Source organism: Plecotus auritus (assembly GCF_963455305.1).
Source record: "Plecotus auritus genome assembly, chromosome: 2".
Taxonomy (NCBI): domain Eukaryota; kingdom Metazoa; phylum Chordata; class Mammalia; order Chiroptera; family Vespertilionidae; genus Plecotus; species Plecotus auritus.
The window spans coordinates 4,661,522-4,686,046 of NC_137771.1; the positions used below are offsets into that span (position 1 = coordinate 4,661,522).

Genomic DNA, 24,525 nt, shown 5'->3' on the forward strand with positions numbered 1-24,525 from the left:
TATTAAGTATTAGCTGTCATTACCTGCCAGGCACATTCCTAAGAATTGTGCACACCCTCTGAGGTAGATTTATCATTTTCATCTCAGTCATACAGAGGCTAAGTAGCTTATTCTAGGTCTCACAGTAAATGATGGAATAAGGAATAAAACTCAGGCAGCCCAGTTACTTACCACCAAACGATACTGAATGAATGGATTAATTACACCACCAGAGCTCCAGGTGATAGCATTAAAAATTGAGTATGATTATGCTAATTTCCCTGCTAATTAAATGCCAACAGTATTGTTTTACTGTTTTTCATTACAAATATGTAGTATTCCAATTACGTCAAGGATTAGATAGATTTTGGAGGGCAAGTCTACAACCATTAAAATCTGGGATCAAGAAATACACTCAAAAAGAAAAAATACTTATAAATGCACTTTTGAAATAACCTGTTTAGCTCTAAGATACTTACTATTCTGTTCTTCCTTAGATTCAGCAGTCTCTGCTGCTAATCTAAATGTTGTTATTTCTTTTAATTAGAGAAAACGTTTTCTAGGTAAGTGACAGTGAAATTATCAGATTTTCCTGAAAAATGTTGCACTCCCGCCCTGGCTGGTGTGGCTCAGTTGGTAGAACAACCAAAAGGTTGCCAGTTCGATTCCTGGTCAAACCAGGGCACATGCCCGGGTTGCAGGCTCAATCCCTGGTGGGGGAGGATGCAGGAGGCAGCCAATCAATGTTTCTCTCTCTCTCTCTCTCTCTCTCTCTCTCTCTCTCTCAAATCAATAAAAACATTTTTTTAATGTTGCACTTTCTTTCCTCATTCCAGGTTATTTTAAGAAGAACCTATATCTTCAATGAGTTAAAAGATGTCTCAGTCTGCCCAGCTGGTGTGGCTTGGTGGTTGAGCATCGACCCATGAACCAGGAGACCACAGTTCGATTCCCAGTCAGAGCACATGCCAAGGTTGTGGGCTCGATCCTCAGCGGGGGGTGTACATGAGGCAGCCAATTGATTATTCTCTCTCATCATTGATGTTTCTATATCTCTCTCCCTCTCCCTTCCTCTTTCTGAAATCAATTTTTTTAAAAACATTATTTTTTAATTTTTAAGAGATTTCTTAACCTAAACCAACCTCCTCCCCCACCCCACCCCAGCAGAACCCAACACCATCCCCACCAGTGCACCCAACAATATCCCCATAGTCTATCAGTAAACTGGGCCTCTGCAAAAGGATTTTGTCATAGGCCTGTATTCACACAAAACTACTCAATCTTAAAGAAAATACTTTCTAACAACTTGGAGCCAAAAATACATTTTACAATTTAAAGGTGACCACACATGTCCCTGAACACACATTTCTAAACCCTTCTATTCATCATCCAGCCCACGCCAAACTGCTATTGTCAGTGGCTCACCAAGTCCCTTTGGTACAGTGTTACAAGAGTTAAGAGACAGGGAGAAACAGTTTAACCATGTTATCATCTCCACTGAACTAACATTTATTTCTGTTTGAATTTTACAGACTAATCCTAGAATAGCAAACAAAGAACCAGTTTGGAAGGGGAAAAATACTGGCTTCCTCTATCATTTTATGGTTCTAACTGGCTACTCTGACTACACAATAGCAAGCAAAACCCTTTGACCTTGGAAAAGCATAGTAAATGTAAAACCTAATAAATGCAACAAACAAAAATCTCTCACAAGTAAACAATTACATGAGTAAACAAAAGCTTGTCTTGTTCTATCATTTGCTTAAAAGCAAGCATAGTGGCGGTGGGAGAGGGATTAAGAAACAGCAGACACGTCCATAAAACCTCCAGTGTAAGATAAAACTACCCTGCAGGGGCAGCCAATGCAGTCTGACCTAACAGCTGTACACAGTTGCACTAATTAAAATGAAAGGCTAGTCTGCAAAACACAGGCAATTCACTGAACCTTACTGACAAGTTGGCAGGGTTCACCATCACACTCTTTTCCCCACCCCACTCCACCCCCCAGGCTTACAATGTAAACAATAAATTGGCACAAAGCTGAAAGTACCCAGTTGAAAATATACACACGTTCAAATAATCACAACCATGGAGACTGGAACATACCCTATAGAAACACAGGCTATAAAAACCTATACACACACAAAGGAAGTGGTACAGTTACATTACGTCAGCTCTTGCCTCAATTCATAAATGCAAAACCACAAAACAAGACAAAAATCTAAAGGGCCTTTTTTCTGGAAACCTTCTCAGAGTGAATGAATGTAGGTTGAGTCTCTAAATATGTTACTGCACAGTGCTCCTTGATGCATCCCTTTCCACAGCCACGGGGAGGGGAAAAGTGTAATCTAAGTCAATTCTATCATGCAAGCAGATCAAATAACATTTCAAGCGCGGCCTGCCAAGTGCACCAGGGCCTGCCAGAGTACAATGAGCACTCAAGTGCTCTGGACTGAAAACCACCTTTCACTGGTCCCAGAGATCTTTATAAAACAGTTTAAACACTACTAAATTACAGAGTTGGAAAAAAACACACAAATACAAGCTTCTAACTGCTGCTCCCACACTATTGTGAAGTTACTGTAAAGCCTCTAAAATGTCTGCCTTGTGTTATTTTACTAGGCAATGTAAATACTCAGAAAGGCAATTGCCTCTCAGAGCCCAAATCTAACACATAAAAACGTAGCGATGGTTGTGCATCTGGAAATAACTGCCCACAGATCAATGGGCTTACATGGGATATTGTTCCCATCTGTAAGGTTTCTAATCACTCCTTTAAATTTGGCGTTCCTGGAAGGAAGGGAAGGAGGGAGGGAAGGAGGGAGGGAGGGAGGGAGGGAGGGAGGGAGGGAGGAAGGAAGGAAGGAAGGAAGGAAGGAAGGAAGGAAGGAAGGAAGGAAGGAAGGAAGGAAATAATCAATATAGTAATTTTGGCACAGAATTGTAAGGAGTTTGTCAACTCTGTTCTCAACTTTTACTGTCTCAATCTTAAAGCACACTGACACACAATTTCAAAGGGAAAAATTAACCTCTCTGTTGACCACTGTTCATGTTCATGCACATACCTTTTTTTTTTTTAACTCCATGTGGCTGAAAGGAGGCCTTCAGCCGAACAATGCCCCAAGGAGAACAGTGGCACATGTGCACCAGGAAAAGAAGAGTCAAACAAAGTAATCCATTACAGGAGTTTCTTTCCCAACAGAGTGGTCAAGCAGGTCTGCCCATAGTTTCCAAGAGAGCACAAGATCTGAGTAAACAAGGGGAAGGGGGCAGGGAAGCCACCATCTCAAACCAAAAATATTTTTTACAATTTAAACTATAAGCAACCTCTTTCTACCTCTGCATTCTAGCTACTTCAATAAAATAACCGTATTTTCATCTAAGAAATAACTGTATTTTGGTCTAAGAACTAAATTATTTGTAAGATACCCAAAAATTACTTTATAATCAAGTCCATCAAATCCATTTTATTTTTAAATTTACATTTACTCCACAGTAAGCGATGAAGTTTCTGATCAGTGACTTTTGGATTATACATTGTTCATGTTCAATAAGGCTTTCCTTTCAGAGAAGACAAAAATACACACGCGTTCTTTAAAAATCATGTTTTCTATTCCCTAAAGAGGTTTCTTAATTCACTTATTTGACTGGGACTAGAAAATCCAACAGCAATGCAATGGGACACAGCCTATACCGATTCCTGATTCCTGGAAAGCCACCACCATTCTTAATAACACCCAAGTTGTTCATCCTTCCAGGGTCATCTACAACCCTCCCTTCCACCCACCTCCGAGAGCCCCGGCGTCCACACTAGATCAACTTCCTGGCCCGAGACCCGCATCCCCCTCACAGCATAAGGCGCTGGCCACTTGCCTGCGGCCGGTCGGCGGCAGGAGCTGAGCCTGCGGGCCTCGTCCTCCTCCAGCGCAGGGCCCGCAAACTTAGGCCCACAAGCAGGGGCGGGGCGGCGGGGGCTAGGGGCATGAAATGCACTTGCTAAACAAAAGGAGGCCCTGGCGGATGCAGGGCAGCGCGGAGAAGCAGTCGCAGGTCCCCACAGCTCGGAGGTTCCGGGAGGGGAGTCGGTGGCCACGCGGGGCCCCGCCCGCGGCTGGGGGTGGTATACAGCCACACTCCTTCAACCCCAGAGGCTGGGCCAACACTGCCACATGCTTGAGACCTAGACACCAGAAGAGAAAGAGCAGACTCCCCTAGGCGGCGGCAGCCGGCAAAACCCGGGCTGGAGTCCGGCGTGCGCGCGCACACAAAGCCGCTGCAATGTTATCTCCTTCCTAGCTTGGCCAGCCAGCCTCGCCTCTCCCTAATCCTCCCTCCCTGCTGACAGCCGGACTGAGAGGCTGCGTGATTGATGGCAGCTCTTAATAGCCTGGTCAGCTAGAAAATGCATCTGCAAGCAAGATATTAAAGAGGCAGCACATCCCCGTGAGTGATCAGCAGTTCACACGTCCTAGGGGTGCCTCTGCTTCTGCCAGGAATATTAATACCAACTACCTCTGACGTCTGACAAAATGCAGATGAAATAACCAACAATCACAGACACCCCCAACATGTGTTTGAAAGATGCACAGGAGAGAGAATCATTGTTTGGTGTCAAACAATAATTCTGACCCCAATTTTCCTTACAATTTAAGAATTTTCTAAGTCATTTGTTTAAAATGCTTTTCTCCAATCATTCCCCCCAAAACAATGAAGATCCATCTTTTATACAAGGCATACTTCAATTGGGCTTTATCCCTACTTGGTTTGGCTCAGTGGATAGAGCGTCAGCCTGCGGACTGAAGGGTCCCAAGTTCGATTCTGCTCAAGGGCACATGCCCAGGTTGCGGGCTCGATCCCCAGAAGGCAGCCCATCAATGATTCTCTCATTACTGATGTTTCTATCTCTCTCTCCCTCTCTGAAATAAATAAAAGCAGATTTTTTTAAAATTGGGCTTTATTATCCATCTTAATAAGGAGACAAACTAAATGTGCATTCCTGCCAAGTGTCCTTACATATACATATAACCCACAGGCTACCAGATTCCAGACCCCCTCATTAATTCCATTGTATGTGCATCTAAATAGAATTACCAACTGTTAATTTAAAATCAGTTTCTTCCCCACACCCCATATGGTCAACTTGCTAAAATTTATTAAAATTAAACTACATTCATACCATGTACTCTCTAGTAGTAGCAGCCAAGATAAATTTTCCTATTAAATAAGCACTCTATAGAAAATGTTTTAAAATATATTCCTATAGAATATGAATTCAAAGTATTAAGCTTAGTCAGTGTCAACCAAAATTTGAAAGTCACAAGCTCAAAATTTAAATGATCACTTTCAGTATTTTTCATATTACACCTTTTTACCTTCCAGGCAAGTTTCACTGAACTCTCAAATAAATGTTATTGGACCTTCCAAGACCCACTAATGTCGCTGAATTAATAGGTACCCTCTTACCAGCAGTCCAAGATTTAGACAGATAAGGGATTTGCGCCCAGTCTCCCACCAAGGGGCGGGGGGGGGGGGGAGGCGGGGGGTAGCCTTACTGGCACAGACAACCAAGCTGACAGGCTGACATGCATATTTGCTATTTAAACATCATTCTCCTAATCACTTTTCAAGAAAAATCAAATTATTCTTCAGGAGATAGAAATACCTAAAACTACTAAGAGCACAGGCAGAGAATAAGAGTGGATGAAGCATAAAGCTTTGTGCCGCCTAAAAGGTGCCTGTGGTCTATAAAAATCAGAGGTGGTCTGGCCCTGGCCCTGGCTGGGTAGCTCTGCTGCTTAGAGCATCAGCCTGATACACCAAGGTCGCAGGTTTGATCCCTGGTCAAGAATCAACCAATGAGCATATAAATAAATGGAACAACAAATCCTCCCCGCTCCCTTCTCCCTCAAAAGAAAAAAATCAATTACTGGTTAAAAAAAAATCAGATATGGTCCACGGTGCACGTGTAACTCTGCTATGAGCTACGCTCTAAGCCCCACTAAACATTATTCCTCAATGAGTCCATCCTGAGGGACATGCAGCTTGAAAATCTGCTTCATCCCCAAGTGGCTGTGAAATCACCCATGTCAGAGATGAATTCAACCCTAAAGCCCAGCTACAAAGCCACTCCGGTACGGGGACACACTTCCGTTTTCTAACCAGCTCCATCGACACAAGGCAGAGGCTAAAGAGGATTGTTTCATGCTGTTTTCCTGCAGACCTTTTTAAAAATGGTGTTTTAAAGTGAACTGAAAAGGGCTGGCGAGAACAACCGACCTGCTCTTCTGAGTTCATTCTGCACCTAGTCCCTCAGGGATTCTGAACACTTGGACAGCACTTTATGACACTTACATACTTTTGTCCTTGTCTTGCATCCGTTCTGATAAGCCATCCACACCCAGCCCCCACCTTCCAATTACACCAGTCTTTCAGTTTCCCCAAGGTATCAGGATTTCTACTGCAGACCATGACTGCCGCTTCCTAGTATCTCCCTGCCTCCCCCCTCCCCTCCTCCCCAACCACACACAGTTAAACCTACTCCTTCAGATCTCAGATCAAGTATGACTATGCCAGAGAAGCTTCCCCTGGGACTCCATTCTAGGTCAAGTTCCTTTGTGATAAGTTCTCAGGGAACCCTGCTCCTTTCCTTGAGAGCGTTTTTCTCAGTTTGTAATTCACTGGCTGATCTCGGGTTAAGGTCCATAGTCCCCTCTAGGCAGCCGGTTCCATCAGAGAAAGTTCTATGTTTTCTAGGTGTGCAGTAAGCTACACCATCTAGATTCGCGTTAAGTACATTATAGGATGTTCATGCCACAACAAAACCGACAAAGAGACATTTCTCAAAACATAGCTCCGGCATTAAGTGGTGCCTAACTGCACTGGGTGTCAAGCACCCGGATCTATGGAATGAATAAATAAATCCCTTTCCAGGACCCCGTTTTATTCCTTGTGTATATTCTCTGCACAGTTCCTGGCACAAAGAAGCCTCTCTCAAATAAGTAGCATCTATCCAAAAAATAGCATAAATTCATGTTTCATTAACCTTTAAAAGTCTAGTAAAATGAAGATTTTCATCCCCACTTTATAGGGATGTAAATAATTGTGCCAGGGGTTACTCATAAAAACACTGAGACCATAACCAGGATCCTTCTTGCAAGCTACACTTTTTTTAAGTTAATGAGACTCAGAAGCCATCATTAATTTATTCAAGCCAAGTTCTTCCTGCTTACCTGGCATTTATGCAAGAGGCAAACAGCCACAGGTAAGCTGGATACATCACTAAATCTTGTACACACACAAAGAGAAATGTAAGCAGAACATAAAAATTTGAGAGCAATTGTATACTAGTTTGTCTTCCAAGATTCTCTAAATGCAAAAGTACTATGAAATTCAAAATGCAGCTGTAAGTGAGGGGAGAGGAATAATCCTTCACCGCTCTTTCACCATACACTCTTCCTTTATTTCCAGTTTTTTCCTCTTTCAAAGACCTTATTTCCCTGACATGGAAGCCTCTGTAAGAGCAGTTGTGACATAAAATTTCAAAACCGCCCTCCCCAACTCCTCAAAGTGAAAAGTTAATTTTAAACCCCATTAATGTGAGCTTGTAAATTAAGAGATCTGTAGATAAGAAAGAGAAGTTATTACAAGACAATTTCTCAGATGTTTTGCACATGAGCTCATGAAACAGGGAAAGAACTAGTAAGTATGTGAGAGGAATGAAAAAATTAGATATAGCCCAACCTCACTCTCAAAGGAATGCGCACGGATTTTCAGTATTCTACATGGCACTGCTTAGTGCCCACATCTCACCCTGGCCTTGTTGTGCCATTGCTTCCTTTTGTCCTAAGTTCCATTCCACAGAAAATCCAGCTCCAGGTTTTATAACACCCTTCATTTATCAAAACAACCCTGTCAAGTTGAGTACCATTAACAGATAATGAGAGGAGACAACAGATTCGGTTAGAAGCAAAGCACTCCATATTCTACAGGCCTCAGCATGCAGCCAAGTGAGCTGACATCTGACTTTACCCTAACAGTTATAATTAAATACAAAGTCTAGCTAAACCAACATTAAAGCTGTGACCAGAAACAGTACCAGGGGAAATGTGAAGTATAACCTGAGCACAAGTTGAACAGCACCCAGGTTATTCCAGATCAGCCGTGGGCAAACTACGGCCCGCGGGCCGGATCCGGCCCATTCGGCTGTTCTATCCGGCCCGCGGAGCCGAAAGAGCGGAGAGTTCTCTTGCTCTCCCCTCCGCTCCTTTACTTTGAATTTATATTAGTTCACACAAACACTCCATCCATGCTTTTGTTTCGGCCCTCCGGTCCAGTTTAAGAACCCATTGTGGCCCCCGAGTCAAAAAGTTTGCCCACCCCTGTTCCAGATCCTTAACCTCACACAACTACACTGCATTTACTCGCTCTACCACCCTGATTCTGTCACAGCAAGGAAGACCTCTGGCCACATCTTCTAAGGATGGCGGCTTTGGCCCACTCCCCACAGCCACCAAAGGGGGCAGGAGATTACATTTTTATGAAAGTTTAATGGTAACATTCATCTAACAATAACTAGTAAGGTCTGCCAAATTTATAACTACCAAGATGAGACGATCAACATTCTTTCTTAAGCATTATCTAGTAAAATCATTCAGATCAAGTAACTTAACTCACCACAGTGTCAAAATGTCAAAAGAATGCCCAAGTCAAGCAAACACTTACTGAATCAAGGATTGGGCTAGTACTAGTTAGCTATGTCTACATAGTATCCTAAGATGGGGAGGTTTGGTTTTGTATGCAGAATACGGAGTTATAATTTTAAACTAACCATAACTTCTTTCCTTTTTCCAACTCGACAAAACCTCATTTTCAAAAAAATAATATATAGTTTTTTAAAGGCCTTTGGATTTTGAGTGACATACACTCCTATAGAGAATCCAAACCTATTCAAGTTGAAGTGCATCTCTCCAGACCCTCTTAGAACTCATGTATACAAACAAATACAAAAATACTTAAGGACATATATGTTTATTTGTCGGGGGGGGGGGGGGGTTCATTTCCTTGATTTTTATTTCATAAAAATGAAATCCTACTATTCATCTATATGGCAACTTGCTTCTCTCACTATACAGCAGACCATTAACATTCGATTCCTTTATTTGCACAGAATTCTATAATATGGGAATACCATCATTAAAAGGGGTCTAATTATGCCCTACCGATGTGACTCGGTTGGGTGTGGTCCAGTGCACAGAAATGTTGCCAATTGGATTCTGGTCAAAGCACATTCCTGAGTTGTGGGTTTAATCCCCAGTAGGGGGCGTGCAGGAGACACCCAATCAATGTTCCCCTTTCATAGCAATGTTTCTCTCTCCCTCTCTCTAAAAATCAATTAAATAAATACTTTTAAAAGTATTAATTATCATAGCCCAGGTTCTATGTGTATTTTTCTGCATATTTCTATACTGTTGGAATCTCTCATTCAATGAATACGCATTATTTAGTTCAAAGAGACTGAATCAAGCTACCTTCCAATTTATCCTCTTCTGAGTGGGAAGCCCTGTTCCCACACCAGCGTTCTGGTGGTTTGTTTAAGTTTTACATTATGCACCCTCCTGGATTTCCTACCCCCTGGCCATTCTCTATTTCTTCCCAGGACTCTTCTCCTAAGAATCAGTAGTCAGTGTGGAGCACCTCTTGTCACATTCCAGCATCTCTCATGAGTGAGAAGATTCACTCAAGCTGCTTCGTGCTGATTGCAAAATTTTCTCTCTCTCCCCGCCCAGCCCCTCCCAGAGCTCGCTTCTTAGTAGCAGATCCACGTTTCAAATGCCCTCTGTGCTCCACCACAATGGTATTCCACAGATACTCTCAAATCATCCTAAACCAAATCAATGTTCTTCCCCACATGTCCTGGCTTCCCCCACACAGTCCCAGGAGACTCATTACCCTGGTATAAGTATTAATAGCATGTCTTTTAAAAATAAGGAAATTATGGCTTATATCCTAAAATGTATATGAAATCAGAATTAGCACGTTAAATATAAAATATTTCTCAGCTTTTAGCACTACCGAATGAGTTTTATTATTTTAACAAGAGGCCCAGTGCACGAATTCGTGCACGGGTGGGGTCCGGCCAGCCCGCCCAAATGGGGGCCAATTGGGGGCAGGGACGGCTGGGGGAGGGACCACAGGAGGTTGGCTGGCCGGCCCTGCCCCCAATTGCGGGGGGGCCCCTCGAGGAGAGGGGCCATGGGTGGTCAGCTGGCCAGCCCTGCTCCCAATGGGGGATGGCAATCGGAGGTGGGGCCAGCCAGCAGGGGCCTGGCCAGCCAACTCTACCCCCAATCGGGGTGGGGTGTAGCCAACCGGGACCCCGATTGGACCGATGGCTGCTGCAGTGCGCGTCATAGCTACAGGTCGTTAAAGTCGTTCCATCATTCCAGTTGCTTGGCTTTTATATAGAGAGATAATAGGTAACTATCATCCAATCCATAGTTTGCAAGTCTTAAAGGTAAATCAAGGTCAGGCATTTACAAATATGAACTTTTTTAAAAACTTTCCTACATAATTACCTATCCGTTCACTTATCACATCACTTTCCATTCAGCCAACATTTAATGATCAACTCACAGCTTCTTTGTAGTAAAGTTGCAGAAGAACAGAAATATAGACACATCAATTTGGTCAGTGATGATAATTATATCCATAGAAACAGACTTACCAGAAAACCATGAACATGTATTTGTAATAATATTCCAAATTATTGAGGGAAAGTGAGTTTTTATGTCCTTTAATGCCAGAATCTTAATATTTACTTTTATATTTAAGAGTAAAACTTATGAGTTAATTTCAACCTTGATAATATTGAAATCTACATAAAACACTCTTAAAAATAACTAGAAATAACATCAGATGCTAAAATTCAAGGAACGCCCTAGCTGGTTTGGCTCAGTGGATAGAGTGTCAGCCTGCGGACTAAAGGGTCCCGGGTTCGATTCCTGTAAAAGGCACATGCTCAATCCCCAGTAGGGGGTGTGTAGGAGGCAGCCGTTCTTTTTTTTTTTTTTTTTTTTAATATATTTCTTTTATTGATTTCAGAGAGGAAGGGCGAGGGAGAGATAGAAACATCAATGATGAAAGAGAATCAATGATTGGCTGCCTCCTGCACGCTCCCCACTGGGGATCAAGCCCACAACTCAGCCATGTGCCCTTGGCCAGAATCGAACCTGGGACCCTTCAGTCTGCAGGCCAATGCTCTATCCACTGAGCCAAAGTGACTAGGGCGGCAGCCGATCTTTGAGTCTCATCACTGATGTTTCTCTCTCTCTCTCTCCCTTCTCCCTTCCTCTCTGAAATCAATAAAAATATATATTTAAAGAACTAAATAAATAAAAAATAAAATTCCGAAAGAGGCTAATTTTTAGTAAAACTAAAAAAGCACATACTCCATATATAGGTAAAACATTCAAGTTGGATGTTAATTACAACTTTCCTTTTTTTTTTTTCACACTTTCCAACACAGCCCAAACATATATTTGAGTGATAAACTCCTAATAAGTAGTGTGATTTCATGATGTACAAAATTACTGACATTATTAAAATAAAATGAAATAAAAGAAAATAACGGCGGGAAGAGGGAGGGGGGAATGACAGATTGCAAAACATCAAATCCCTCTTTTCTAAGAACAGAGAGCAGACGCTCAGTGTGCAGTCATAGCAAACTCATCTGACACAGGGCAGACGTCAATCAAAGGTCAGGCCTGAGGGCTTTAGTGTTTGGAAGTGGGTAGTCCTCTTGGGAATGCAGGATGTGAAATAGACTTAAAGCAACTAAGAATGTGAGATTTCTTAGATAGCATATGTTTTCAACATATTTAAGGACATTTTTCATCAACTCACTAGCGATATCAGATTCTACAGATGAAATTATAATGTTCCAACAGAGTGATACTTTGAAAAGGCAAAAAGACAGTTAAGAAGAGAGATTTCTCATGTGGAAAAGCATTACAGTAAAAAAAAAAAAAAAAAAAAAAAGAGGTTTGTGGAAGAAATAGCTTAGGGACTCAGGACCCTAAGAGGATGCGTAGAATGAGGTCTGACAATATGTGATAAAATTGGTGGGGAGATCCAGGCAGGTTTATTGAAAGTCCATAACCTTATGACAACGAAAAACCTCAACTATTATACCAAGAATTCAAAACTTCAACCACATGGATAGATATCTGTGCAACTAAAATAACACTTACAAATCCCAAACACTGCTTTGCCCTTTAAAAAAAATTTTTAAGTACGTTTTATCTAGTAATATATCTCCAATAAACTAAGATCTTTTTAAAATATAATCACAAACATCTATTTTAGGAAAAATATAAATATAAATGTTTCAAAAAATTAAACCAGTACCATTTGCCAGTTTCAACATCATAGGTAGTGTTAATGATCCAGTACTTTCTGCTTAAAACCCAATCACACTCCTCTCTAGAAAATGTCAAAAGATTCTAGTTCAAAATATCCACTCACACATGCAATACGTTAGCTAAAACAAAAATCAAAAGCCACAGTCAGGGATGTTTGACCTTTACAGCACAGGGTGGTTTCTTTTGTTTTGGAGGAGGGAAGTGTTAGAGGTGAGAGACTGTCACGAAGACAAATTCTGAACATCCACTTAACTTGAATTTTAACTGACTAGATAAAGCAAATATTTGGGATGGAGGAAACAAAACTTAGTACAAAGAAAGACCTTCTAACATTTTCGTTATTTAATTAACTCTAACAATGAAACCTAAACAATGACCATCCCTCCAATCTTTAGAGTAAGCTAACTCTACAGTGAAAAATATGAGAACCCTAACAGCAGACTCTGGTATGTTTAAACAATTATAATGTAAAGCATGTTCATTCTCACAAGTGAAAGGAAATGACTGCCAAATGCTTCCTTCACGACCTCTCCGGAATAGAGCAGGTCGCTTTAATGGGAGGTTTTCCTGGCATTCCAATGGCAGCAGACACAGACACATGAAAAGCTGACCTGGTTCTGTTCTCTTTTACGGAAGGCCTAGCAAAGATCAGACATGAGCCCACTGCTATTTACATTTTTGGTGCATTAATCACTTCTATACTCAAGGGCTTTGAAAAATTCAATAGGTGTTTTTTTTTTATGACAATAACCACGGGATGTAACCATAGCTGTAGTGGTCTTTTTCTCAGGAAGGTCAGAAAAGCTGTAAAAACAGGAAGTCTATGCTATAAGGTTGAGAAATGTTTGTTTTAGCAGTCTAAGGCTTTCTGCTTGAAGTTTGCAGTCAGGTATTATGGAGAACTAGAGTTTATTCTTTCCAGCCAAGGATTAATGTCTGGGGAAAAGGCCAAAAAGGTGCCAAAACAACTTTAAAAAGCACATTACCCTAAAATAAGACTTCTTTAAAAATCTGAACTATCAATTTTCCTTGCTACCCCTCAACATTAAATACGAGCTAATTTAGAAAGTGTAAAAGAAGATACAATTTATCTTTTGTAGTAATTTATAAAAGCTAAAGGAATACCATAGTAATCAATACTAAGACAGCCACCTAATAACAATTAACAGATTAAGAATTGATACTTGACGTTTTATACATTTTTTTCTACGGATTATATCATTTATCATTATACTAAATGAGTGGCCCAGTGCACAAAATTCGTACACTCGGGGCAGGGTGTGTGGGGGGGGGAGGGGGAGGGGGTCCTCCAACCTGGTCTGTGCCCTGTCACAGTGCAGGAGCCCCGCAATCCATCACCCCAAAGAGGTAGGCCCCGCCCACCCATCCGGGCTCCTCTATGGATTGCCCCAAAGAGGTAGGCCGGAGCCGGGGGAGGCCTGCGGACCCCTGGCCGGGGCCATGGCTGGGCCCACAGCAGAGGGGCCTCTCTGGGGCCGCGGCGGAGAGGCCTCTCTGCTGCGGCCCCGCCCCGTCCCTGATGCTGCAAGTCCCCGCCCACCTGCGCCTGCTGCGCACGCAGCCTGCTGGTCGGTTGTTACTGTGACAGTGTCCCGGCCAATTTGCATATTATCCTATTATTAGTATAGACTAGAGACCCGGTGCACAAAAATTCGTGCACTCAAGAGGGTCCCTCAGCCCAGCCTGTGCCCACTCGCAGTCGGGAATCCTTGGGGGATGTCTGACTATGGCTCCCTGGGGGGAGCAGGCCTAAGCCATAGTCAAACATCCTTAGTGCTGCCGAGGAGGCTGGAGAGGCTCCTGTCGGCCTGGCTTGTGGCTAAGCAGAGCTCCCCTTATGGGAGCACACTGACCACCAGGGGGCAGCTCCTGTGTTGAGCGTCTGCCCCCTGGTGATCAGTGCGCGTCATAGCGACTAGTTGTTCCACCGTTAGGGTCAATAAGCATATTACCCTGTTATTATATGGAATTACTATATAAGATTAATTATTTTAATCACATATTAGAATGACAATCATTCTTGAATGCAAATTCTTGCTAAGAAAACACACAAATCAATGCAGGTCCTGGCCTGGTAGCTCAGTTGGTTAGAGCCTCGGCCCAATAAACCAAGGTTGCAGGTTAGATCCCCGGTCAAGGCACATACAAGAATCAGCCAATAAATGCATGAATAAGTGAAACAACAAATAGATGTGCGCCTATCTCTCTTTCTGCCTCCCACTCAAATCAATTTAAAACACACACACACACACACATCAATGCAGATTAAACTAAAAAAAAAACTTTTTATCCCCAATGAAACGGTTAGGTTGTGCTTTTAAAGATATTAAACATTTTAGTTATACTAGAGTACAAAAGAAATCTGAAACATATCCAACAAAGATATTTGTTTCAAAATATCCAATTTCATAATTCTAGTCTTTAGTTAGCCTTTGTTTATACAAACTATCAAAAAGAATGGTAGCCCTAGCTGGTTTGGCTCAATGGATAGAGCAGGGGTGGGCAAACTTTTTGACTCAAGGGCCACAATGGGTTCTTAAACTGGACCGGAGGGCCGGAACAAAAGCATGGATGGAGTGTTTGTGTGAACTAATATAAATTCAAAGTAAAGGAGCGGAGGGGAGAGCAAGAGAACCGGATAGAACAGCTGGATCCGGCCCGCGGGCCATAGTTTGCCCATGGCTGGGATAGAGCGTCAGCCTGCTGACTGAGGGGTCCCCAGGTTCAATTCCAGTTGAGGGCACATGCCTGGGTTGTGGGCTTGATCCCCATTAGGGGGCGTGCAGGGGCAGCCGATCAATGATTCTCTCTCATCATTGATGTTTCTATCTATCTATATATTCTTCCCTCTTCTCTCTGAAATCAATGAAAAATATTTTTTAAAAAAGAATGGCAATATCACTTCTGGACTCCAATTTATATGAAATTAAAAGTTATATTATGAAAACTTTAAGGTAAGAAAAATCCAAATGTCATAATATGCATCTTATCAATTTAATTTCCATTTGGCTTCTAAAGGGCACTGATGGGAAAATCACATCAAGATAAAGTGCTTTAAAATACGAACACAAAGGGCTATTACCACAACAGTTTGTCACTTACCCCAAGGTGTGTCAAGAAGGGAAACAAATCAAAGTGATTTACCATTTGATAGTTTATACCTACCTTAAACTTTTTTTAATGTTTACCTCCTACAAATTTCCTACAGGGAATTGAGCTACTTTCATATGAGAGTAAAATGACATTCCCTTAAACAACTAAGCATCTTCCTTATCTTTCAAAAGGCACCACTCTAATAACAACTAACCCTAAACAAGGGCCCTTCTGGTTTTTAGTTTAGTGCACACTGTATAATGGTGAGGCTTCTTTCCTGGGAATTGAAAAACAACAGAGTAATGGCTTCAAAATTTTGTAGAAAAACAGTATCCAACCTAAAATTCTACATCCAGCCAAACTATTAATCAAGTATGAATATAAAATAAAGACATTTAAAGATATACACAGCCTCAAAACATTCATTTCTCATATACTATTTCTCAGGAAGTTAACTCCACAAGCAAGAGAAGGAGCCAAACAAAAATCTGTGAAAATGTATCTTTAAGGGAATGCCCAAAGTGATAAGGTGGCAGATCTAGACATTAGATCAAGATGAGGGGTTCCGGTCCAGGAGGGATACCATGATTTATAGATTCCTTAATATCATTCATTATACTAAGAGGAGTTTTCTATAGTTCTGTTAGTATATGTAAAGCTTATTTAAATAGAAAAATACAAAACTAAGCAAAGAAATAATGAGAGACAAATTTATAACTCCTGAAAAGAAAAAAGACTTTATCATCTTCTTTTGAAAAATTCACTGACACATACCCTTTAGCATTTTATGATGTGCTTCAGTCACCTGGTAAACAGAATTGTAAATTTCAGAAATTCAAATTTTAAAAAAAGAAAAATCTAGACAAAGAAGCAATCATTTTAAGTAAATGCAGGCACCAGAACTGAAATTTCTTTTTCTTCATAGAGCAGTTGTACTATATTTTGCCACCTGCTAGCAAGACTCTTAAAATTTAGCCACTCTATAATAATAACCTTACGTGCTTTTTTTTAAAAGGAAAAACATGGAAATGATCACAAGAAATAAAAAAAATAAATCTATCTATATATGAAAGCCTTAGCGACTGTTACAACTGGAACAACCGGTTGACCAGATGCTATGACACGCTCAACGCAGGAGCTGCCCCCTGGTGGTCAGTGCACTCCCACAGCCAACCTCCCGTAGTCCCTTTCCCCTGCCAGCCAGCTGGCCTGATAGGCCCTGATTTTTTTTTTTGGGGGGGGGGGGGCGGGGGAGCGGGCGGCTGGCCAACCTCCTGGGGTCCTTCCCCCCGGCCAGCCGGCCCCCTGATAGGCCTCGATCGCCAGCCAGGCCAAGGGACCCCACCTGTGCATGAATTCATGTACTGGGCCTCTAGTATATATATAAATGCCTAATATGCAAATTGTCCCCATGGGAGTTCGACCAGGAGACTGATCACTCACTATGATGTGCGCTGACCACCAGGGGGCGGCGCGGAATGAAGGAAGGCCCCAACCAGCATCTGGCAGCCAGGGAAGGGAGGCCCTGGCCAGCAGCTGGGAGGCCCTGATTGGCCCTGATCACCAGACAGGCCTAGGGACCCTACCCATGCATGAATTTTGTGCACCAGGCCTCTAGTGATATAATAAATTCAATCACTGTAATTTTAGTATGCATAAATGTGAAAAATGTCACCACTAAATAGCTTTTAAAAGATAAATGGTATAAAAGCAGAAATATAAATATATTATCTAGCTTCAAAGAACTTATTTGTTTATTCAAAGTTATGCTCCATAATCAGCTAAAGGTTTTTTAAAAAGAGAATAAGGTGGATAAAATAAAAGAAAATTTAGGATATTTCCAAATACTAGAGGCGAAACTGTAAGCTTATCATTAGGTTAACAGTGGTGTTTTTCAGTATCTCCCAAACCCCATGCTTTGTCTTTGCTTGAGAAGACTGCTGAATTTTAATGCCATTGTTTTGTCAATAAACACTTCACAAGTTCATTAGTAATCCTCTAAGAAGACCAAAATTAAAGCTTGGCAAGCAGTTTCTCATAAAACAGAATTTGCTCTGGTTTGTTAGAACTAAATGTGCCAAGTGGCAAATTAAGATGTGAGAACACACTTTAAAGGTTATGCTTTAAAAGTACTCAGTGACTCAAACAGAGGTATCATTAGGCAGCAGCAAAACCAATACTAGGATATCTATTTCATGTGCAATCTGTTAAGTTTCAGATGGACTATTTTATGATGACCACCAAGAGCTATTAAGATAAACTTTGACCGGAGACAGATATAACACTCCCTAGGTTTCCCATTAAAGGACTGGTAGGACCAGAATGGACCCAACTCCAATATTTAAAGCGACAGAAGGAATCCAGTAATTCACAGTGAACCTGCCATTGTGCCAACAAACTGTGTGTTTAGCATCCATGGGAATGCTGACATGTGCACTGCAAGTGATGCCTGAAGAGTCAATTAAGTAGTGGGAAGGGGCTTGCAGCAAAAATTTAAACTAAAAATAATCCATTTACAGGAGAGCAGTACTGGAAAAGCTGGCTAAACTATAATCAAAGTCTGTATTTCCAGTTTCAATAGTAAACACAGTTGTTAAGAGTGGTTAACACACAAGACCATAAGTGCATGCAATTTCAAAGTAAAAAAAAATCTGTTTTATCAATCGTATCCTTGTTATATCCTCTATTATTTTGCTCAGAGACAAAGTGGGAGTAAGAATAAGAGCAGGTATGACGCATGAAAGAAAGAACAGTCAATTTACCTTAGGAAATATTGAGCCTTTCACATAAATTCCTAAAATGGTAAGTTCTAAAGCTGTTAGATTCCTAGAACTTTACAGATCTTCTTCAGAAATAACATCAGATGATAAAGCAATCTCTGCCCGCTGCTGCTTTTCTGTGCCCACCAACTGAGGCAGGTGCCCGTTTCCATAAGGCAGTGTGGCAAATTCAGAAAATGAAGCAACTCGACAGGCCAAAGCAGAAATGTCTTTTAGTTCATGGCAAAAAAAGCAACAGTGCCAGCCAATGACTAGACCCAGCTGAAATTGTTTTCCGCTCTGGGGATAAAACTGTTGTTTCTTTTCACCAGTGCTGCAGTGTAGTCCTGTGTATCTTTCAAAGGGATTCTGAATTGTGAGGGATGCTCTCCTCACCTGGTGCTCCAAGAGCAGGCACACCTTTGCATCCCTAGCTCCTGAATGGCTTCCCAGGCTTCATGCAGGTTTGCAAAGGGGTGAAGGGCACCAGCTCTGGAGTCATATGGCCAGGGTTGGCCCTGCTCTATACTCACTGACAGTGATCTTGGGCAAGTCTCCAGATGCCCAGCTGTAAAATACTGACCAATAATTCTACCTACTACATACGGTTTTCATGACGATGAAATGAAACTATTTGAGTAAAGCACTCAGGGCTGGGCCCACAAGAAATGCTCAATGAGCCATGGCCGATGTTTCTCAGTGGTTAGAGCATCGGCCTACACACTGAAGTTCGATTTCCTACCAAGGACATGTAACTGGGTTGCAGGTTGGATCTCTGGCCCTGGTTGGGGCGAGTGCAGGAGGCAACCATTCCAGGTGTCTCTCTCACATCGCTCTCTCAAAATGCAATTGAAAAAAATATCCTCAGATGAGTACTAACAAAAAAGAAAGGAAGGGAGGCAGGGAGGGAGGGAGGGAGGGAGGGAGGGAGGCAGGGAGGGAGGGAGGGAGGGAGGGAGGAAGAAATGCTCAATGAATGCTAGGTATTATTAGCATTGTGATCATGAATTCCATCATGGACTCTCTAAGAACCTGATTAAAGCAATCAGCCTGGGCCTAAATTGCCCCATCAGCAAGGTTCCCAATTCATTATTTGTTTACAAAGCACATCACTCTATAAAAGTGGGGGGGAGGGGAGGCAGGAAAATCAGTATTTTGCTTTTCATCCTTGTTACCAGCCACTGCTGCATTATTTATATGAAGAGAGGAGGAGTGTATCTGGACAGATGCTCGACTGGCTCCTGCAAGCAGAGCATCTATCACAACAAGCAATGCCCGCCTCAGCAGCAAACCCCCTCCCTTCACCAGTCATGTCCCTGGACTGAGAGAGCAATGGAGACACACAGTGGCCACACAATGTCAAAATGCTATTGTCTAAGCATTCTGGCCATAGATTTTGATGACATGAAATGATCCATCACTAAATTATTCTTGTTATTCCCAATTTATGACCTTAAGGTATTATTAAATATCCAAAGAGACCCAAGGTGTATTAGAAACAAAAGGAGAAGGGGAGGGAGAGGGGGGAGGGAGGACAGATACATTTCCAATAGGCATTCTACTATATATTTACCAAAGCAGAACTAATGAAATTACTGAAATAACACCAATTAACATAATACAGAGAGAACAAATGATAGATACATGCCATCTGCTTAATTCAAGTTAGAGGAAAGATGTGTCAAACAAAGAAAGGGTTCTATAAGGTATTCAAATAATTTTCCCCATTTCTATTTTCTCGGGACTAGTAAATGTAGGACTAACCACAGTTAATGAATTAAAAACTCACATTTTTCAAAACACTTAAATGACTTATTTAAATGCTTACCATTGGGGAGGGGGACATTAAATTGGCCAAGAAATAAGAGTTTGGGGTTTTTAAAACAGATCATTGTGTTTCTAGTAAGCAGTTTCTACCTCTACACATATTTTCATATAGAGATGCTGCTCTTTGTTTATGTACAGTGCTAGATACATAGTAAGTTTTAAGAAATAAACACTTATAGAATGATCAATTGGTTGAAGATAACCCAGACTTGCCTGAGGCATGGAAAGTACAGGGTGAAATGGGGGGAGAGAAACTAGGAATTGGTGAATTAAGCATGAAAAAGCACTTTCTGGTTAATAGCTTGCGGGGACTGGGAAGAGGGGGCTGAATTTGAAAATGTCCAAAAAATCTTTCTCTAAGAGCAGACTATTATTAATCTAATTCTTTAAAACAAACAAAAAATAAATTAGTAATCTTGGCATTATAAATCTTCCTTCTCTTTTCAAAGTCCATTGTACATACAAGCATCCTATATAATAAAAGCCCAGCGACCGAGAAGGCGGAATTACCGGAAGGACCATGCCCTGGCCAGCCCTGCCCCCCAGCGGGGACCCCTAACCCCGATCCGTGACCCCATGCACCGGGCCTCTATCCTATATAATAAAAGGGTAATATGCAAATTGGCCCTAACAGCGGAATGACCAGAACAACTACTCAACGAGTCACTATGAGATGCATTGACCACCTCTAGGTCCCTTTCACGGCCGGCAGGCTCCGATCGCCCAATGGCTAATGGGGAACCAGGGGTGGGTGGCGGGGGATGCAGGTGGCACCAGGCCAACGCCCCTGTCCCACCAGTTGCCCCACACACAGAGGGCGACCCATGGCAGGGGCAGGGCTGGCGAGCAGGCAGGAACAGCCAACCTCTTGGTCCCTTCCCCTGGCCGTCAGGCTCCAATCGCCCGATGGCAAACAGGGAACCGGGGTGGGTGGCGGTGGTGGGGCAGGGCTGGCAAGCAGGCAGAACAGCCGACCTCTCAGTTCCTCCCCCAACCCCTGCCGGCAGGCTCCAAACACCCAATGGCAAACGGGGAACTGGGGTTGGGTGGTGGTGGGTGGCAGGGCCGGCTGCGGGCAGCCGAGGAAGATGGTCCTGATCACAGGCCAGGCCTAGGGACCGTACCTGCGCAGGAATTTCGTGTGCCAGGCTTCTAGTGTTAGATAAACAAATTCAGGTTTATGCAGGTTTCTACATGTTTAAAGCTTTTACATTTAGACCATCCCTTTCAGATAGGTTTTAGAGTGCCTCCACACAGAATTAATCCTACTCTTAATCCCCCACCACATAATCCTACTGCTGCAATTCTCACAGATTTAAAATTATTTTCTTATATATTGATCTCCATTGTTACATGGAGCTATTTCAGGGCCAGGAAACAGGTTATTTTTGTATTTCCAATTTTCCTAAATAATTTACTCACTCAATAAAGGAAACTTACTGAACCTACTATGTGTCAGATGCTTTATTCATTCAACAAAAAATGTATTAAACAGGCACTGTTCTGAAGAATTTGGAACACATCTGTGAACAAAGTAGAAAGTCAGTCCTGGCTTCACAGATCTTATGTTCTGTAGGGGGAAACAAACAATAACCAACAGATATAATACATATTAACAGCATACAGCATATCCCAAAGCAGTAAATGCTAAGAAAAAGCAGAGCAAGGTAAGGATGATTAAGAGTGAGGGGAGCCTTGGTCAGTGTTGCTCAGTGGTTAGGGTGTCAGCCCACACACCAAAGGGTCGTGAGTTCTATTCCCGATCAAGGGCACATACTTGGGTTGCAGGTTTGATCCCCAGCCGATAGGGGCCCATGCGGGAGGCAACCAATTGATTTGTCTCTCACATCGAAGTTTTTTTGTCTCTCTCCCTCTCTCCCTTCCACTCTCTCTAAAAATTAATGAAAAAAAAAAAGTATCCTCGGGTAAGGAATAAAAAAAAAATTTTTTTAAGAGTGTGCAAGGGGCGAAGCACCAGCTGCAATATTGACATGGGTGGTCAAAGTCGGACTCATTGAGAAAACACGTTTTAGCAAACCCTTGAAGGAGATGATGAAGTTAGCCAAGTGGGTAAAGTGGATCTCTGGAGAAGGGCATTCCAAGCAGAGGGAATCACCAGGGCAAAGGCTGGTGTTCTGCAGCCTTTCAGGAAACAGCAAAAAGGCCAGAGGGGCAGAAACAGAATTTGGGAGTAGTAAGGGAAGAGGTACTAGTAATAAGGTCAAAGGTCAGAGACAGCCTCAGAGACCATTTATAGGGATATTCTTATAATTGTGTAATTCCAAGAGTAGACAAGAAGCACACATCCCACCCAGCCAGCATGGCTCAATGGTTGAGCATCAGCCTATGAACCAGAAAGTCACGGCTCGATTCCCAGTCAGGATACATACCCAGGTAGCGGGCTTGATCCCCAGTGTAGGGTGTACAGGAGGCAGCAGATCAATGATTCTCTCTCATCACTGATGTTTCTCTCTCTCTCTCTCCCTCTCCCTTCCTCTCTGAAATCAATAAAAATGTATTATTTTTTTTTAAAAAAGCAACACACATCCCAAAATATGTATAATTGTACATGAAGTATATCCAGGCTACTAAAATGTAAAAACAAGCCCTAACCGGTTTGGCTCAGTGGATAGAGCGTCGGCCTGCGGACTGAAGGGTCCCAGGTTCGATTCCGGTCAAGAGCATGTACCTGGGTTGCGAGCACATCCCCAGTAGGGGGCGTGCAGGAGGCAGCTGATCGATGTCTCTCTCTCATCGATGTTTCTAATTCTCTATCCCTATCTCTTCCTCTCTGTAAAAAATCAATAAAATATATTTTTAAAAAAAAAATTTTTAAATGTAAAAACAAGAGCTTTAGCCCTGACCAGTTTGGCTCAGTGGACAGAGCGTTCGCCTGCAGACTCAAGGGTCCCAGGTTTGATTCCAGTCAAGGGCATATATCTTGGTTGCGGGCACATCCCCAGTAGGGGGTGTGCAGGAGGCAGCTGATTGATGTTTCTCTCTCATCAATGTTTCTAACACTCTCTCCCTCTCCCTTCCTCTATGTAAAAAAATCAATAAAATATATTTTTTAAAAAGAGAGAGAGAGCTTTAGTGTTTTTGGTTCTGGGAGTGAGAGGCGCTGAATCTGAGTGGTGGTTAGCATGACGCCCCAGGCCAAGGGGGAAAACCCAGAGGCAGAAGTTCGGCTATCGCCTGAACCAAAATGCTTGATAAAAAGGCAGCCCTGCGGATCGAGTGCTACCACATCCAGCATGCCTGGGACCATGCCAAATCCATGTGGCAGAACCTGGTGAAGATGGGGTTGGCTATGGACCCCAATAAGACAGTGCCCTTCCGTAAGAGAAAGATCAAGGCCATGGAGGTGAACATAGAGGAGAGGCCCTCAGGAGCTTGTGCAGGAGCCCTGTGTGCTAAATGACTTGGAGGCAGAAGCCAGTCTCCCAGAAAAGAAAGGAAATACGCTGTCTCGGGACCTCATAGCCTCGGTACGCTACATGGTGAAGAACCACGAGGAGGAATAAGGTCATGGCCCAGGACGAGAAGAATTACTATCAAGATACCCCGAAACAAATTCAGAATAAGATCAATGTCGCTAGGTGTTTTTACCCAGCAGAGTGGCAAGCCTTCGTTCATTCTTTGCCGAAGAATAAGATGGGGGTTGAGTGACTGGTTTACACCTGCCCCAGGCTGAAACCTCCTCCTGGACCAGAGAGACTGGAGTCGGGTTTAAGGCAAGGAGGGTCATGTGGCTACAGATGAGGATGGCCAAATCCCATTCTCGGGGCCAAGGCTGCCTGATTTGGGTGACATGAGGAAGTGATGACTGCTCCATTGCAGGATCACAGGCAGGGTGTGGGATGGGCACTAGGCATTTTCTTAGTTTGATACTTTATCCTCAACTATTAATAATACAAAAATTCTCCTGTTCCTATGGTTTCTCCTACAACCACCTAAAATGACTCTTCTCTGCTTTTGAAAAGAAGGGCTCAGTGTTTTTACATACATCATTTTACATTTTTAAAAAAAGAGAGCTCCAGAAGAATATGGGAGTTTGGAGAAACCAAGATGGTGGCATAGGTAAACACCTGAACTTGCTGCCTAACACAACCACTTCAAAACTACAACTAAAAGACAAAACGGACATCATCCAGAACCATGGGAAGGCTGGCTGAGTGGAAATTATACAACTAGAAGGAAAGAGAAAAGCACACTGAGCCTCAGAGGAGGTGCAGAGGTGCAGAAGTGAAGTGCGGAGGTATGGAGGCGCACGTGTGAAAAGGGGCTGGCAACTCAGTACACTGTTGTCTTTTTCAATCGGGAGGAAGACACAAGCTCCCGACTGCTCTGAACTCCAGTTCCGGGCGAGACTCTGGGGACCCAGACTCATATGGGGAGAAACTGGACTGTCTGGCATCAGGCCGGAA

General features: G+C 42.6%; 1 protein-coding gene and 1 pseudogene across 5 annotated transcripts in view; one reads left to right on the forward strand and one right to left on the reverse strand.

Annotated features, from left to right (window-relative positions):
- The window catches only part of RERE (arginine-glutamic acid dipeptide repeats), a 400,567-nt gene that overhangs the window by 291,653 nt on the left and 84,389 nt on the right, over positions 1 to 24,525 (reverse strand). The window lies entirely within an intron of this gene.
- Positions 22,151 to 23,767, forward strand: LOC308242661 (nucleolar protein 16-like; annotated as a pseudogene). Its single transcript has 2 exons — positions 22,151 to 22,164; positions 23,254 to 23,767. The product of its transcript is annotated as a nucleolar protein 16-like (transcript).